Source organism: Nomascus leucogenys, chromosome 17 (assembly GCF_006542625.1).
Source record: "Nomascus leucogenys isolate Asia chromosome 17, Asia_NLE_v1, whole genome shotgun sequence".
Lineage (NCBI taxonomy): Eukaryota > Metazoa > Chordata > Mammalia > Primates > Hylobatidae > Nomascus > Nomascus leucogenys.
In genome coordinates this window covers 80413871-80431368 of record NC_044397.1, presented here as the reverse complement: position 1 = coordinate 80431368, position 17498 = coordinate 80413871, and the positions used below count along the sequence as shown (strand labels likewise).

The following is a 17498-nucleotide window of genomic DNA, read 5'->3' as shown; positions in this document are numbered from 1 at the left end:
CAAGTCAGAGCAAAGCCCTCTTTCCCGGAATCACCTACTACGTGCCCAAATCCTCTGTCCTTTCTAACACCTCTTAATGAGACAACTCAGGGTTCCCCATGGTGTCCCTCACTGCAAGGAGAAATAAACCAACTTATTGAACTGTCAGTGTGTTCCTGGAGGTCTTTGACTGGAGGGGATTGAACATCACACAGACAATCAGTGCTGAGCCAAGATTCCACCCGAGGTCCACCTGACTCCAAAGCCTGTGCCCTTGGCCACTCTACTCTGCTGGCTCCCAGTTCAGCTTTTTTTCTGTTCTAATGTGGGCCTCATATGATTCATTCTATAACACAAGAAAGTGCCCTTGAAAAGGTAAACCTCAGTTACGGTGGAAACAAAAATCATTGCTATGGAACATGTGTCATTTCCTTTCTATCTGGGGAGATGAAACATGGCTGTACTTGTCTACTTGTCTCATTGTTAACAATTTCAGCATACTTTGAATTAGTTTTAGTTTTCTAGATAGCAAAGTGCAATTGGATCTATTAAATTAGAACAGAGGTGGCATCTTTTATCTTCCTATGCCTACAGCCCAGTACCTGAGCTCATTTTTAATGAGAAGACAAATTAATATTTCATCATTTCTTTCTAAAACAAAAATCGGTATGTGAACTCTATGATGGTCGTAAGACAGGCATGAGCTCGAAAAGAGAGGGAGAGTGAGGCGGCAAAGGCTTTGGGGAAGTGGAGTGGGTAACAGAGGACAGTCTGGGTAAGAATAGAGAAGATGCGGTGTGGTGGCAGACACCTGCGGTCTCAGCTACGGGTGGATGGGAGGATCCCTTGAGCCCAGGAATTCAAGGCTGCAGTGAGCTAGGATAGCGCCACTGCACTCCAGCCTTGGTGACAGAGCGAGACATTCTCTCAACAATAACAAAGAACCTAGCCAAGGGACCGTGGCTGGGGAACTGGGCCCTTTCTGTCTCAGATCTACCTAATGGTCTGGGCTCAACTTCTCCTTTAGAAAAAGAGCTTGGTGGTGGTAGATTGTGAAGACAATTAATTTCACTCTTCAGCTGCTTCTCCAACCCCACAGCACTCCTTTCATTCCACTTGGACTTGGCCGCCTGCCTGCTTCTCGAGGACAGCGACCCCAAGCCATCCATCCCTTTCACTATCCCATTCACTATTCCGGACAGAGTAGACTCTGGAGGAGTAGGTGGTCAGTGTGTTCAGTCCACAACCAACGCTTTTCTAAGAGGTGCCCTCTAGTCTTTCCCCTCGGGGTGCAGACGGCAAGTAGCTCTGGAAAGGGTCAGGGGTCCTCAAATGGAGACCAAAGGAAGCCACGCGGGCAGCTGTTGAGAGCCATTCCAGCTCATGCCGGGCACACCGAGTGGGGCTTGGCCTCCTCCCCAAACTAGGGGCCCTCTAGATACCGGAGCAAGGTGGATGGGGATGGATGGGGACTTTTTTCCGTCCAGAGAGACTGAACTCCGTATCTGCTCCGCGGCCCCCCTCCCCGCACACACGCCCCCGAGCCGGGAGAGCCTCCGCAGCACCCAGAGGAGAGACCGGAAGACAAAGGATGAACGAGTGGGGAGGGAATGGTCTGGGGGGGAAGGGAGAACGAAAATACCAGCTGCGCTTGCAACATCCAAGGGAGGAAGTGGCAGCGGGGACGGGGAGAGGATGGGAAGGGGATGCTGACTGCGAGTTGGGGCGGGACGCGGTGATGGGAGGGGACCGGGCCGGGAATGCGGGAAGCGAGGGGAGCGACGGGACCTGCCGTTCCAGCGGCCGGGCAGCCAATCTATTCGTCTCCCCTAGGAAGGAGCGAGGGGAGGGTGTCCCAGAGAGAAAGCGCCGCGCGGCCTCGGCTGCCCCCGGCCCGGGACACCCAAACAGACCAAAGAGGAGCCGGAGTGGATCCTGGCGCGGATCCCGCAGCCCGCGCCCGCCGCGCACTTACCCGCGCGCCTGCTGCTGGGTCTCCGGCAGCCGCGCCCCCCGCGCTGGCGGAGTCGGAGGAGCCTGCGCTGGGCCGGCCGGGGGCGGGCGCTCGGGGAGGGCGGAGGGAGGGCCCGCCCGCCGGGACCTTTGCTCGATCCGGGCGCCCCAGAGCCGCGGGACTGGCCGCCGGAGGCTGCGGGAGGGGCGCGGGGCGGGGGCTGCAGCGGCGGCGGGCCCGGACCAGACCTTCCAGAAGCCCCGGAGAGAGCCGCTTCCCTTCCTTCGTGTGACTCTCTGGGAGCCGGGTCTCTGACGGCCCAGGGTTCGGCCGGAGTCCCAGCGCACTTTTCGGGACTCACCCGGGAGATGTCGGGGCCTCTCGGGAAGAGTGGGCTGCGCCTGCCTTCCGCGGCCGCCTCCCCTCTTAGCTGCGCGGGACCGTGGGGTTTGAGAGCGGCGCCTCCTCGCGGGGCCGGACCCGCCACCCACGGTGGAGTGTGGACTGACTCCGCGGCTTCACGGTTCAACCAGGAAAGTCCAAGGCCTGTCCAGCCTGTGGGAGCCCCTAATGCCCGTGGCTGGAGTAGCATCGGGTGTGTGGTGCGACAGTGCCCACACTTAGGCCTGCCGCTAATCAGTGATTCATTCATGTAAACTCCACTCTAAGCTCCTTGAGGGCAAAACCAGGCGCTCTCACACACTGGGTGCTCAGTGAATACTGAACCGAGGAATCTAAGCATAGCTGGTGCTCAAACATTGCTTTCTGATGAACTGACTTAAATATTAGCTCTTTTTGTAACATTAGGACCGGCTGAAACCAATTAACCATTACTTAAGTTGTTACGGCGAGGCAGAGCCAAAATCTCCCGGGCATGTGCAAGAGGGAAAGCTTTCTAATTGTGAACACCACGCGCCCCGCAGAAGGCTGCATTGGCATCACCTGGGACTGGTTAGAAATGCCAAAAACGCCTGACCTGCCCCCAGGTCCAGAAGACAGATTTGAGCTTTGCCTCTTGTCTCCTTGCCAGTTGACTGGCAATAAAGGTTTTTCTTTTCTCAAAAGCCTGGGCCACAATATTGGTTTCTGTGTGGCTCCGGTTACGAGCCCATTGCTCAGTGACACTTTCAGTCAGTATATCATCTTCACTGTGCAATGCTGTCTACTAAGCTGAGAGCAAGGAGTAAGAGAAGATGAAATTTCTGCCTTGCGAGAACTCACACAGAGTATGGAGTTGTGTGGCTGTCTTCAAGGCTGTTTGGGGAGGGCAGGTAGAGAAGCCCGGCAGTGCTTTCCCTTGGGCCCCCCTATGTTTTAAACATATCTCTAGATTGCAATTATCCACCTCACTGTAAAGCCTTTCCTGACTATCCAAATTAAAAGTGCTGCCCACCCACCCACCGGAACACCTCCTAGTTCCTCCTCTACTTTATTTTTCTCTTTGCACTCACCACCATCCGATAGACTGTGTGCCTCTTACTTATTTCATGTATTAACCTCTCCTGTAAAATGTCAGCAGCATGAGGGCAGCTGGTCTGTTTTGTTCCCTATGCCCAGCCCCTAGTTTAGGATTTGGCAGATGGTAGCTATCTAGTAAATAATTGTTGAATTAAGAAATGAATCCTGTTGTTTGTTTCTCCACCTAGACTGTGGGGCTGTACACATCCTTGCAGTACCCAGCGCAAAATAGGTGCACAATTAGTGGTTGTTGGATGAAGGAGTGGTTCGAAATGGTCCACGGTGGTAGGCCCCTGATTTGCTAATGTGATGAGATGTTGGGCGAAAGAAAGAATCCCAGCCCTGTCAAGAGACTTTTCATCTATGCTATTGGTTCTCTATCATCATAAAATTATATGGTGATGATTCTGGCTTGTCAGAGATTATTGCATCCCCACCTAGGGTACTGACCTTAAGAATATCCTCATAAACAGCATACTCATCAGGTTCCTACCCCAAAAAGCCCCAGTCCTCTATCTAGATAGTTACCACCTGTAATTCAGAGTGGGTGAACTTTTTGATGCAACAGTTACTAAGTGGCTTCAAATTCCATCACTCTTTTTTTTTTTGTCCTGCCTAGTCTTTTAATTAAATGCCCAAGGAAGACAGTAATAATATCAGCTGCTATTATTTATGTAGCGCTTTCTGTCTACTGTCACCAAGCATGCTTCTGAGTATATTACATGCAATGATTGGCTCATTTAATCCTTACAACTACTTGGGGGTTTCAAGTTACAAATGAGGGAATTGAGGCACAAACTGGAATGCTCACACAGCTGGGAAGGGACAGAGCCACGATTTTAACCCAGGTTGTTCAGCACCATCTGAGTTTTAACTCACCATAGGGTAGACTCTCCAGAACAGGAAATAGGAAGTGCAGTAGGGGTCCCCCCACCCAAGCAGTGTAGGAGCATGGTCTGTGTTGGGAGAGAGGGATGACTTGTGTTCAAGATCTCACCTGACCCCAGTCTGCTGCTCTCCCTGTCCAATGGTGGGGGAATGAAAAGCTTCTGGCACAGCCATAACTTTTTAAAAAATAGTTGTGCTTATTATTATTATTAAATAGAGTATTTGAAGATTTCAGATGAACATATACAACATGGAAACTTTTAGCCCAATTGGAAAAAAGTAAATAAAAGGAAAACGTGGAACTCCAATCTTCTTAGTCCATATAGATATATTCCCTTTGAGGAAATGGAGGGATATGGAAAGAAAATCTCACAGGAGATCAATTGGAGTGGTCATAATGATGACGGTAAGCATCTGCTTTCAAAAAGGTTCATTATATAAACTATGTTTCAACTTACAGAACTTCTGAAACACATCTATTGGGTGTTGTGTATTTCCTACCCTATGCCTAGATTCTTGCTGAGGAAACAATATGCAAAGGGCAGCAAAAGTCAATAAAACTCATTACCGGGATTTATTTCATAAATGGACACACCAATAAACCAGCTCTGCATGGCTGCCATAATTGCTTCCTAGTTCTTTGAGAACCACGTTTGGAGACCTGGACTCTTTCAGATGAATAACCTCTGCAAAGGAGAAAAAACAGACTTTGGATCCATCAGATTTGGGTGGAATCCAGCCTACCACTTACCAGCTGAGTGACTTTGGGCAAATTGTATAACTTCCCATTTAAAAATTACTTATAACATTGTCATGAGATTATATAAAGTACTCAGCCCATAGTAGCACTCAATAAAAATTAGTTTCCTTTCCTTTATTAATTACTTTTCAGCTAAAGTTGCCTTTAAATTAAGCCTACATTTTTCACATATGCATAATTTTGCCTTTTACCATATTGATTGCTTCCCAGAGGAACATAGCTACTAACATAAATTAAAATAAAATTTGGCATACATTGATATATATTTTAAAACTGATTTCATTTACCTCCCTAAATCCCAAAAGTGCTTTTTAAACTGGAGACTGTATTGCCAATGCATATTACTAATTACTGCTTTAAAATAAAAAGCTTTATAGAGGGTTAAATATGGTCCAGAATTAAATCTGTTTCTCTTGGTGTCCCAACCTTCTCTTATTCAATTGCAAGGTACGGATACAGATAGGAGAAGAACTGAAATTACTTGGCAGCTAGCAAATGATCAAGCAATATTGTCAAAATCAAAAGTCTCAATGCAAATATTATTGGACAAACAAGGAAATGTGAAATAATTTGCTGTCCCAATTATCAACTGCTGTATAACAAACTACCCCAAAACTTAGTGGCTTGAAACAACAACCACTTTATTATATCTCACAATTTTGTATGTTAGGGCTTTGAGCAGGGCTCAGCTGAGTGACTCTTCTGTTCCATGTGCACTAACTGGGGTCACTCGGTGGAATTCAGCTGGTGAAGGTGAATGGCCTGGTTTGGAGGGTCCTGGATGACTTCACCCATGTCTTTGCCCATTCGGGATGCTGTAATAAAATACCATAGACTGAGTGACTTATAAACAACAGACCTTTTTTCTCACAGTTCTGGAGGCTGAGAAGTCCAAGATGAAGTCATCAGTAGATTCGATATCTGGTGAGATCCTGCTTCCTAGTTCATAGATAGTGACTTCTCATTGTGTCCTCACCTGGTGGAAAGAAAGAACAAACAAAACAAGCTCCCTGGGTCTCTTATAAGGGCACTAATCCCATTGATGAGGGATCCACCTCATGACCTAATCACATCCCAAAGGCCCCACCTCCTGATACTATCACATCGGTGATTAAGTTTCAACATATGGCTTTGGGGGAACACAAACATTCAGACCATAGCATCTCACGTCTAGTGCACTGGCAGGGTAGGACTGAACTTGAGGGTTATCAACCAGAGCCCTACATGTGGCCTCTTCATCATGGTGGTTTTTGGGAAGTCAGACTTCTTATAGAGGAGGCTCAGGGCTCCAAAAGCAAGTGTTCAAGAAAAAGAAACAAGGCAGAAGCTACAAGTCTTATGACTTTGTCTCTAAACACCCAGAACATAATTTCCACAACAAGCCTAGATTCAAAGACAGGGGTGGTATATTATACCTCTCAATGGGAGAAATAGCAAAGAATTTCCAGACATCTTCTGTCTGCTGCCGTTGTTTTCATGAAAGAAAGTGGCATCACAGGATAGGCGCAGTGGCTTCTGTCTGTATTCCCAACACTTTGAGAGGCCGAGGTGGGTGGATCACTTGAGCCCAGGAGTTAGAGAGCAGCCTGGCCAACATGGTGAAACCCCATCTGTACTAAAAATGCAAAAACTTAGCCGGTGTGATGGTGCATGCCTGTAGTCCCAGCTACTCGGGAGGCTGATGCAGGAGAATCACCTGAGCCCAGGAAGTTGAGGCTGTAGTGAGCTGTGATCGTGCCACTGTACTCCAGCCTGGGTGACAGAAACTGTGTGTCAAAAAAAAAAAAAGCCATAAAAGAAAGTGGCATTACATAAACAAAGTTAGTAAAAACTTCTGTATTGTTTGTCCATCGTTCATGGAGAAACATACGTTATTATCAGCATTAAGGAAATTTGTGATGAAAACCAGTAGTCAGCCACCAGATATCCAATTTACAGAAATATTCAAAGTAATATAATCCAGAGATATACAAACTTTTTTCATCTGATAATCATTATTTTTAAATATTGTCCAGCATCCAAGTGAGCTATACCCAGCATAGAGAAGTAAAGCCCATGCACCCAGCATCTTTTTAACAAATATTTATTAGTGACCTACTAGGTGCTGGGTGCCATATTACATACTGAGGATATAAGGTGACCAAGGAGAATGTGCTTCATGCCCTCCAGGTCTGTGGGCTTTGTAGTATAGTGGGAAAGGCAGACAGATAAACAATAAGGATAGAGGATGAGAAGTACAACGATCAGCTGTCCTTGTTAGGGTAAGCTAACTGCTAAAATGAACCGCCAAATTATAATGCAATAGTAGCTTATTTCCTACTCATTAAACTGTCTAACTAAGCTCCTTCTAGGTTTTGGGTGGGGTAGGTGGGGAGGAAGAACCACAGTCCTCATTCCTTCAGGAACCAGGCTGGGGGAGGCTCAGCTCCAGGTTGCTGAGGTTGCCCTGAGCATGGACAGATAAGGAAAGAACCTGGAGACTCCCTCATGGGATTTTTTTTTTTTTTTTTTTTTTTTGAGACGGAGCCTCGCTCTGTCACCCAGGCTGGAGTGCACATGGGAGATTTTTATGGGAGCGGCACTTTCGGGTACAGAATGCATTCCATTCCCAGTGGGTGCCTGAAATGGAGGATGGCACCAAACCTGGCCAGGATCAACTGGAACACATTTCTGCTCATGTCTTCCAACCACAAATTCAATGCTTTTTCATCAAGCACTTACACACACGGTGGCCATAACATTTGCAGTTTGAGGTGAGATAGCAAAACTAGCACCAATTTATTTTCCCTTCTTTAGTTTCACAGAGAGATTTGTTCTTGAAATAGATCTTAGCAACTTCAGCATACAATTTTTTTCTTTCCATATTGAGAACTTTCACTTTTTCACTTAAAGGAAGTACTTTACAGCTTCTCTTTGGAATATCCCAATTGCCCACATCATTACTATTGCACAGAGGAGTCATTACTAGATAAAATAAGGGTGATCAAACTCAAGCACTGCGATGTCATGACACCAATCTGATAACCTAGATGGCTACAAAGTGACCAGCAGGCAGGAGGGTAGACAGCATGGATATGCTGGACAAGGGATGATTTGTGTCACTAGAGAGGACAGGGCAAGACAGCATGAGATTTCATCATGCTACTCAGAATGGCACAAATTTAAAACTTATGAATTGTTTATTTCTGGAAATTTCCATTTAATATTTTTGGATGGAGACTGATCGTGGGTAACTGAAACCACAAAAAGTGAAACTGCAGATAAGGGGAGCCTACTGTACCTTCCTTTGGCCAGAAATCAGTCACAGAGTCTCTCCTAATTGCAAGACAGGCTGGAAAATGTAGTCTTTGTGCTCCGGAAAAAAAGAAACTGGGTTTCAAGAGCAGTGGCTGACTCAGCTTTGTACAAAATGATTTTAGAGGGCAGGTAGGTGATGGCCAAGCCCAGAGCTTTTATAAAGAATCCCAACTAGGGTAAACCAGACAGCTGAACTGATTTAAATAACATATTTTTGGATTGTATAATACATTCTATTTTTTAAAATGAGCCTTTCTTAATCCTACACCTGATTCCAAGAGTTCTCTAAGAATACACGGAGAGACTGGTGATAGAGTGGGTGAAGTTGATGTTTTCATCTACAACAATTTATTACTGATACAACTTCTTAGCTGAGTTATAATTGGAGGGGGAGTATGGGAATTGTATACACATTTGTTGTTTGGTAAGGTCCTTAAAAAGACTAATTGTGATGGAAAAAGCAATTTGGCAAGGAAAATTATCCTGGCATCTGACTCAATCTTGACTGATTGCTAAAAGCACCAGTGTAATAAATGTGTTGGTCTGAATGATGGAAAAGAAAACAGCTCTGCAAGTAGAGCTTCTGTCACCTTAGGCACCTGTGATATCATGAAAGCTTTTGTTTCAAACTGTTGGTAGAAATGGAATTTTTTTCTAATACTATATGTTGAAATATTCAAGCTTCTTTTTTTCTCCCCCAAAGAACTGTACCTGTCATTTCACTCTGAGGCTCCATCTCTGTAAGGAATCTAGACATCCAGTGGGAATGGGCACACAGGGACTTCAGAATGAAGTCGGCTTGCTTTCTGCAAGTAAATCCATCTTCTTTTGCTAACTTTCTTATATTAAAAAACAATAAAAAATCAACACCACCCCAAACCAAGCAAATCCCAGTGTCAGTGTGGGTAGCCAACTAAGACATGGCTGTTTGATGATTTTGGAGTTGGTGCAAATGCTACATTTGAGTTCCATCTCTGCCTCTTACTTGCTGTCACCACTATTCCAAGCCTCCACTTCCTTATCTGGGAAGTGGGAATAATCACGCCTAGCTCACTGAGTTACTGTGATTAGATATACCAGCAGATACTTGATAAATGGTAGCTATGATTATTAGTTTCTGATTCCCTGGAATTCCATTCCATTTTACAAATACTGTTGAGTGCCTACTGTGTACCTGCATAAATCTGGATTCCTGCCTTTAAGAAGCTTACAACCACTAGAGGAGTAATGTGCTGAAAAAGCTTTAGAAGGTCCCAGCAATTCTGACTTGGGAGAGGGAGTTTTGGGGAAACATACCATGGAAAGACCAGCCTTTGATCAGGGCCTTACAGAGAAGGCTGAGCAAGCATGCTTCAAAGTTCCCCAAATCCATTTCTCACCTCTCCTTCCTCACCAAAAAGCCTGGCCCTGGGTAAAGCTGGACCTCCTCTCTAGGAATGATTAGCCTCACATTCTAGAATTAGAAATAGACTTGAGGTATAAATAGCCCCTAGAGAAGTCACAGTGCAATAAACAATCCCATTAAGTTATAAATGTCGATACGGATCCTTTCTTGTTGAAAGTACACAAAAAGTTTACAAAAAGAAAATTAATATGAAATTATTCCACTACTTTGCTATTTTTAGCTTAGTTAGAACAATGCGCACTGTTAAATTGTTTAGCCTAAAGCTCCCTCCTTAGTGTTTCAAGTTCAGCCTAAAGGTTGCTCCGGGTATAGTGAACTGTAACCTCACTGGATGAATTAGGTTACAGTTCAGCCAATCACAGGGCCAACTGCTCACCCCAATGTTGAAATAAGGCAGATGTGGAGCTGTGCCCGAACCAGCTGTTTCTGAACCTCACTCCCCTTTTCTGTGCGTCACTGCCCTTTTTCTGTCCTTCAATATTATCCAGACATGTGGCAGCCCCAGAGTTGCTCTGAACCTATTCTGGTTCTGGGAGCTGCCTGAGGCAAGAATCTTTCTTTGCTCAATTTAACTCTGTTAAAGTTCATGTATCTAAAGTTTTTCTTTTAATAGCACCAAGTTAGATATCTATAATACCCACATTTTTTGGATTGCTTATTTTTGTCCAGCATGATCCTTTATACACATCATTTCACTGGATCTTTGTACAACTCTATAAATTATTATTGTCCCTATTTTACAGATGGCAAAAACTAAATCCTAGAGAGGCAGCCTATAAACCTGGCACAATATATATGAGGATTTGAACTCGGATCTGAGTTCCATGCCCTAACTTTTGACTACTGCCTAATGGGTAAATCTAGGGAAGACGTCAAACATTTAAACATAAACCTCAAAGTCCATATTTTTACCTTTAGGTAAATTAATATTCATTCACTGAAAACAGATTATTTCTTCTGTTCTTAAATGTTCTGTAGGTTAGTGACTCCTAAAACAACTCCTGTAGTTCAGTCTAGTGATTTCTATGGCCATGATATTAAATTACATTATTTGTGTGTGTGTGTGTGTGTGTGTGTATGTGTGCATGTTTGCATGTTTTCACAGTCAACCTATACTCATTCATTTTGCTTTTAATAAAATCCAGACCCTGCACAACACTTTATTTATTTATTATGCTTTAAGTTCTGGGGTACATGTGCAGATGTGCAGGTTTGTTACACAGGTATACATGTGTCATGGTGGTGTGCTGCACCCATCAACCCATCATCTACATTAGGCATTTCTCCTAATGCTATCTCTACCCTAGACTCACGCCCACTGACAGGTCCCAGTGTGTGATATTGCCCTCCCTGTGTCCATGTGTTCTCATTGTACAACTCCCACTTATGAGTGAAAACGTGCAGTGTTTGGTTTTCTGTTCTTGTGTTAGTTTGCTGAGAATGATAGTTTCCAGCTTCATCCATGTCCCCACAAAGGACATGAACTCATCCTTTTTTATGGCTGCATAGTATTCCATGGTGTATATGGGCCACATTTTCTTTATCCAGTCTATCATTGATGGGCATTTGGGTTGGTTCCAAGTCTTTGCTATTGTGAACAGTGCCACAGTAAACATACGTGTGCATGTGTCCTTATAGTAGAATGATTTATAATCCTTTGGGTATATACCCAGTAATGGGATGGCTGAGTCAAATGGTATTTCTAGTTCTAGATCCTTGAGGAATTGCCACACTGTCTTCCACAATGGTTGACCTAATTTACACTCCCACCAACAGTGTAAAAGCATTCCTATTTCTCCACATCCTCTCCAGCATCTGTTGTTTCCTGATTTTTTAATGACCGCCATTCAAATCGATATGAGATGCTATTTTTAACATTTAAAAAATTATTATGGGCCAGGCACAGTGGCTCACACCTGTAATCCCAGCACCTTGGGAGGCCAAGGCGGGGTGATCACCTGAGGTCAGGAGTTCAAGACCAGCCTGATCAATATCATGAAACCCCGTCTCTACTAAAAATACAAAAATTAGCCAGGCATGGTGGTGGGCACCTATAATCCCAGCTACTAAGGAGCCTGAGGCAGAAGTATTGCTTGAACCTGGGAGGCAGAGGTTGCAGTGAGCCAAGATCACACCATTGCACTCTGGCCTGGGTGACAAAGTTAGACTCCATCTCAACAAAAAATATTATTATGAAATATTTGTCTCATATAAAGGTATATAAGAATAACATAATGAACATATGTACCCACTACCCAGTTAAAAAATAAAACTATCAATAGAAGTTTCTGTATATTCATGCCCAGTCTCATTCTCCTCCCTTCCCCTCCCCCATCACTGCAAGAGAAAACCTCTATCTAGAATTTTTACATTATTTTTATGAATTCTAGAAGTCTGTTTTTCTAAAAAAGTGAGAAGAGTTGGGTAGCATGTCTTTGGCTGGATTTTCAAAGGAAAATGGAGTTGTAGAACCTTTTTTTTTGTTTCTACTAAAGTTTTTGTCATTTCTTACAAACTTGTCACAAACCAGTCATTGTAGGGCTAAGAAATCTGGGATAAAGTTAAATTAAAAATTTTGTATTATCCAAAATTCTGCAGAAAACTTAAAGACATTTTCTTACATCACAGCTTAGAGGCCAATTTCCCCTTTTATATCTTGTCTAATGACTATTATTAGAAAGTGCAGAAAAAATGCTTTTGATGGCTCTCGGGCATGTTTGTGTAATACTTTATTAAGTGCCATCTGCCTTTGCTTTACTAATGTTTTATTAAGGGCCATCTGGTTGTTGCTACCGATCATATAGACTCTGAAATGAATCCATTCTCACCCATTAATAAATTATCAAGTTTCATCATTAGCAAAAGAAATTAAACTGAGCAGAACAAAGAGCAGAGGGGCAGGACACCCACGTCCCAAGGCTGCCCCCAGCTGGTTTTTGGTCAGCACAGTCCCTCTACTTCTCTGATCCCCTGTGTTTCATCTGAAAATTAAAGGTTAAACCTGGCCTCTGAGGTTACTCAAACTTTAAAATTTGGAGTAAAAAACTCAACTGCAGTGCGTGGACCAAGAACTCTGGTGTGCGGGGGCGAAGAGTCTGCTTAGGACAACCGAGAAACACCTGCTGGGCTGTGCCTGGAGCTCATAGAAGAATGGTAAGATTTAGCACAGGGGAGAGGGAACAGCATTAAGGGGAGTCAGGTGAAATGCCATGTAAGGTGTAGAGGAGGGAAGGGAACTGAGATTGTAAAGATCAGCTGAGACCAGACTGGGGACAGCCTTGCATGTCAACGGGGAGGTGTCATTTAGATCTTTTATCTACGCCATTTTCCCCCTTCTTGCCCTAAGCTCTCTTTAGTCCTTGGGACCCATTCAAATGGGCCTAGCCAAATGGATTGTTATCTTCAGTAAGTTAAGTGTTACCCTCAAAGCAGAGTTTCCCAAGTGGTACAGCACACAAGTGATAAGTGGAACTAGAGACTGAGGTCGTCAACCCTTGAAACATGAGCCTCTGGCTGGTTGCTTTTATTTTCTATGTGTGCCATGCTATGACAAAGATTGGGAGCACCACCTTAAAGCAATCTGGTTCACCAAATTAATTTGCTTATGAAATGGCTTTCATCAGCAGTTCCAGCAGAAGCAGCATTTATATACATTGTATTATATTGTTTTATTCTATCATATTGCGTTATGTTAGTTAAGCGAATGAGTGAAGATAAAGAGAGAAAATTCACTCAACACATTCATTGAGCCCCTGGTATGTGCTTGGCACTGTCCCAGGCACTGGAGATACAGCCGGGAACAACAGACACAAACAGACTTAAGTGACTGCTGTCATAGAGCTCATGCTCTAGTGGGCAAAAAATATACTTCTTGTTCCTGGTACAACCTGAAAGGTAACTGGAAGTCGTCACTCTATCCTAAAAAGTTAAAAAGCTGAACAAACTCAAAGTCAAAAACTCTTCTTAGAATTGTTAGAGAAATGAGATCACAAGAAAAACCATTGTCTTGGAGAGACAGACATAGATTCAGAGACTCACAACTTACCAGAGCAGAAACCACAGGAACCATTGCTTTCATGGGAAACCCTGAACTGTAACTGATGAACTGCTGGAAGCTCAGAGTGGACAAGTCTGAGAGTTAGAAACTCTCTACACTTGTGTGAGTTTTACCTCTAGGAGCTCTAACCAGGTTCTCACAGGGAATATCAGAAAAACTCCCCTCATTCTTGCAGCAGGAGGTGGGGAACGTAGCCATTTGGAAACATGCCAGAGCATTCTGTTCTTAACGAGGCCTGTCTTCAAGAGAAACTGTTTCACCAAAGCCTAAATGATTGGGGTTTTATCAGAGCCTAACTCAACTTCAGTCCCCTCTAGCCATTCTGCCCCACATAAGGGGTGGAGGGAACTAAGTTTCACAGCCCAGGACATAGGCTCACTAAAGACTGATTAATAGGACTATAGAACACCTCCCCCAGCCCTATACCTCTCCACCACATCACTAAAAGCTTATTTTCCACAATTCCTCTTTCTCAGTACATCATGTTCAGCTTTCAACAAAAAATTGCGAGGCGTGCTGAAAAGTAAAAAACAAAACAAAACAAAAACACACGCACACAATTTGAAAAGACAAAGCAAGCATCAGCACCAGACACAGATATGGCAGGGATGTTGAAATTATCAGCCTAGGAATTTAAAATTCACTATAATTAATATGGGAAAAGTAGACAACATGCAAGAACAGATGGGTAATTTTGGCCTAATAAAATAGATTTGGTCTATGTCCCTGGTTCCTGGCACAGAGCTCCTAAAACCCTTGGAACTCCTGCACGGTAAGTTTGTTTTTGGTGTTTAATGACATGGCTCTTGGCTGAGGGTCCATAGATGACTTCAGAATGGAACTTGTCCCAGAAAGACCAAACCATGTGATTAGAGGGTTGGAACTTTCAGCCCTACACCCAAGCCCCAGGGAGGGAAAAGGGGCTGGAGATTAAATTCAATCACTAATGGCTGATGATTTAATCAACCATGCCTACATCATGGAACATCCATAAACACTCCTAAATGATGGGGTTCACTGAGCTTCCACATTGGTGAGCACATTGAGGCACTGGGTGTGCCTGGAGAGGGGAGGGAAGCTTTGTCTTCCTCCCTCCACCCATATCTTGCCCTATGCATCTCTTTTGTTTGACTGTTCCTGAGTTGTATCCTTTATGATAAACTGTTAGTAGTAAGTATAGCCTTTCCTGAGTTCTATGAGTCGTTCTAGAGAATTATTGAACCTGAGGAGAAAGTTGTGAGAATCGCCACATTTGCAGCCCGGTTATACAGAAGTGTGGGTTACTTGGAAACCTGATACTTGCAACTTGTAAGACTCTGCTCTTCACTTGTGGAGTCTATGCTAACTCTGGGAGTTGATTTCAGAATGGGATTGAATTGTTGAACGCCTAGCTGGTGTCAGAGAATTGCAGAATCAGAGAACTGGTTGGTGCCAGAAAACACCCCAGAAAGAACCTAAGAGTAATATAAGCAGAGAGATGAGAATTCTATGAAAGAACCAAAAAATGCTAGAGATCAAAAATACTGTAACAGAAATAAAGAATGCCTTTGATGGGCTCATTCGTAGACTGGACACCGCTGAGAAAAGGAGAAATCCTCTGAGCTTGAGTATATATCAATAGAAACTTCAAAACCAAAAAGAAAAAAGGCTGAAAAAAAAAAGAACTGAATATTCCCAAACTGGGACAACTGCGAAAGGTGTAACACTAGTGTAATGGAAATATTAAGAAGAGAGAGAGAGAGAGAGAGAGAACCAGAAGCAATATTTAGAGCAACAATGACAGGATTTCCCCAAATTAACATCAGACAGCAAACCACAGACCCAGGAATATCAGAGAACACCAAGCAGGATAAATGACAAAAAACTAAAGCTAGGCATATCGTATTGAAACTTCAGAAAGCCAAAGATAAAGAAAACGTCTTGAAAAAAACAAATATAAGGCATGCTGGGTAACTGTAAATGCTAAAAGGAACAAAATAAAGAAAAGGCCAAAGAGTTACATGGGGTAACTTTTGGAATTTTTGATACAGTGGCCAAGGAAATCCTCCCTGGAAAGAAGACCTTTCAGTCAGATTATTATGAGCTCTTGAATTTGTGGTAGACACATTAATGTTTTTGTTTGTTTAGTCAGCAGAAACAGCATTTATATTACATTGTATTATATTGTTTTATTCTATCATATTGTGTTATGTTAGTTAAGTGAATGAGTGAAGGTAAAGAGAGAAAATTCACTCAACACATTCATCGAGCCCCTAATATGTGCTTGGCACTGTCTGGAATAGGTCCTTTGGTGCAGTAGAAGGAATGTAACCAGGCTTGCATCCTGGTTCTGCCACTTACTGGCTGTGTGACCTTGAGCAAGTTGCCTGAGTTTTTGGCCTTTATTCTACTTCTACAGATTGTACCCCTAGTTGGTATTTATAGGTTACAGAAGGTTACCCCAGAGAGCTTGAAAAAGAGTGTCAAGACTGTCCTGGGAGGGCTTACTTGGATGCTCCACACTCACTTGATGTGAAAAGGTCCCAGATGCCTGCGAAACTGCTCTAGTACCTGCCTGGCTGCAGGAACATTTCTAAAGAAAGGAAAAGCCAAGAGGAAGGGAGGCAAGGGACACCTAAGAAGAATCTCTAAGTCCTGTCCTAGTCAATCCTGTTCCAGCTCCACTGGAGAGCATCCCTGACGTGCATGGAGGTAGTGGCCTGGCTATTATCATCACATTTGAAAAACACCTGATGCAGTCCCCTTGTCTTCAGTTCACGCACTACAGCCTCTTGTTCATGAGGGCTGCTGGCAGAAATAGAATGAGCTGGTGGAACGAGCTTTGGGTATCCCACGCCTGGGATGGGAATTCTCCCATTGCTCCTAAATACAGAATCCCAAGTCCTTGCATCCTCTGGCCCCTGCCCACCTCTCCCTTCACTCTGTGAGGAAGGTGCCTCGCTGGCCCATCCTCATTTCCTCAGAAGTGCTGAGTGCCTTCCATAGGGGCTGAATCCACAGGGACCATTTCTGTTCCCAACTCTTCATGTGGCTGCCTCTTGCTTAGCTTCACATCTCAGCTTAAACTTCTCTTTCTCTAGCCAGCATTCTTTGACCCATAGGTTTACGGTCTCATTTATTTATTCTCATAGCTTTCCTCATAGTAGTGTTCTTAATTGTAATTAATGAACTGATTGTGTTTGTTTACTGTCTGTTTTATGTAGGCTCCGTAAAGGGTAGAGTCATGCCTGTCTTTGCTCACTGCTGTGTCCTCAGCGTCTCATACAACGTCTAGCACAGAGTTGGCACTCCACAGATATCTGCTGAATGCATAAATAAAGAATGAACAGTCAACTGTGGCTGTGGGTTAGAAATAACTTTTGGTTCAGTCATTGGCATAGTACCTGGCATGCATTTGGTGCCTAATAAATGATAGCTGTTGATTTCATGGGCATATTTCTTGTCAGATTCTAGTAGTTTCCATGACTAACTTGGTTTTATATCTTTGCAAAGACTGTTGGGATTATAGGAATGGATTTCCATATAGTTCAGTAATATTTCAGAAATCTAGTCGTAGAACTTAGAAAGTTGTTTCTTTCTGACTGGTTGCCTCTTCCTCTGTGCGCTAATACATCTTTTATTTATAAAAGAGGCTATTCAATGAGACTTGATCTTAATAGATAAAGAATCCAATTGCTATAGCCTTGGCAATTACAGCCAA

General features: G+C 43.7%; 1 protein-coding gene across 2 annotated transcripts in view; it reads right to left on the bottom strand.

Moving 5' to 3' along the window:
- The window catches only part of GSDME (gasdermin E), a 59973-nt gene extending 57447 nt beyond the window's left edge, over nucleotides 1–2526 (bottom strand). Inside the window, exon 1 of one of the 2 annotated variants that reach the window (XM_003270416.4) lies at nucleotides 2295–2526. The gene's annotated coding sequence lies outside the window, so the exon portion shown is untranslated. Of the gene's footprint in view, nucleotides 1–1954; nucleotides 2103–2294 lie in introns of those variants that run through there. The other variant, XM_003270415.4, reaches the window with a different exon arrangement.
- Between the last annotated feature and the right edge of the window lie 14972 nt (nucleotides 2527–17498).